We start from the raw sequence: 1,293 nt of genomic DNA, 5'->3' as shown, positions 1-1,293 counted from the left end.
CGGGCGGGGCGCGCCGCCAGTCTAGGAGAAGAGGCAAACGATGGAGGCCGGCGCTGAGCGGGGCCTTTTATACTGCTCTGGCGGGTCTAGGAGGTAGGAAAAGACAATCCAAATCCTTGGAGTATTTGCCCTGCAAATTGCCTCAGAGCCTGATAGGATTAAGGAGAAAATCGCATCATTCTGGCGGGCGCTGTTGAAATTCGAAGGGTTTTTGATGACTGAATCAGGCAGGGGAAGGATTGGCGGGTGGGGAGAAGGGTCCAGTTATTGACAGCTTCTACTGGATATAGAAAGACATGTTTCCGACAAGCCTAGACTAGTTACACTTACTTTATCTAATTCTCTTCCCGCATATCAGAGAGGCATTGCCTGGTAGTGGAGATGAAACTGGTGAAGTTGGATCATAATCCAAGATCACAAAACCAGTTCATGTGAGGGCTGGCCTGAGAACCAAGGTCCTTAAGCATGTGTCTCAGGTAAGGGAATGGGCAGAGGAATAATGAGGTTGGGTAGGGAAAAGGAGAGTCTCATACCTACTTAGAATTGTAATTTTTCTATTTTTGTCTACACTAAATTACCTGAAAGGGACATTCAAAATTGCTATGATTTGCATACCCTGTAGGCAAGTGGGTTGACTTAAAGTCACATTTTCAAGTGTTTTTGCTGAACTCTATCCTTTTTGAGTGCAATTATGGGTATTCTTAGCTATTTTCCTTATTCGGTTTCCCTTCTTCCACTGCATACTAATACTATTTTATTTTAAATGTGTATTTTCCTATCAACCAGTCTTGTCATATGTGATTTATTTTCTGTTTGCTTTTATTTTCAATTCATGTAAAAACTATTAGATTGTACGTTATTTATCATTTTGCACTCATTTGCAAATTTCTAAGATCTTTACATGGACATTTGAGCTGTTGCTTCCAAGTCTGGCATATTTGCCTGTGATGAATCCCTGCCAGTCTTTACCTATCTGCTCTCCCCAGTGGATACTCAGATTGCCACACAGTCACCTTCACCACCTATATGAGTCCCTTGCAGACCTGTGAGAGAATTTCTCTAGGCTATGAACCCATGAGCAGAATTGTGCCATAGAAAACATATAAACCTAATTTTACTGAGTTCTGCCAGATTGTTCTTGAGCATGAATGCAGCATTTACCTACCAACAGTGCATGAGGATTACTCCATGCACACATCCCTCACAAGCCCTTGGAAGGACCCAGCATTGGAACACTTACCAGGGGTGGTGTGGTTCTGAAGAGATTAGCTGTGGTGGTGGCTGCCTGATTCA

This window comes from Leptonychotes weddellii, chromosome 7, assembly GCF_054177405.1.
Source record: "Leptonychotes weddellii isolate Sample4059 chromosome 7, ASM5417740v2, whole genome shotgun sequence".
NCBI classification, from domain to species: Eukaryota; Metazoa; Chordata; class Mammalia; order Carnivora; family Phocidae; genus Leptonychotes; species Leptonychotes weddellii.
The sequence above is the reverse complement of the archived record's forward strand: the minus strand, read 5'-3'. Positions refer to the sequence as shown.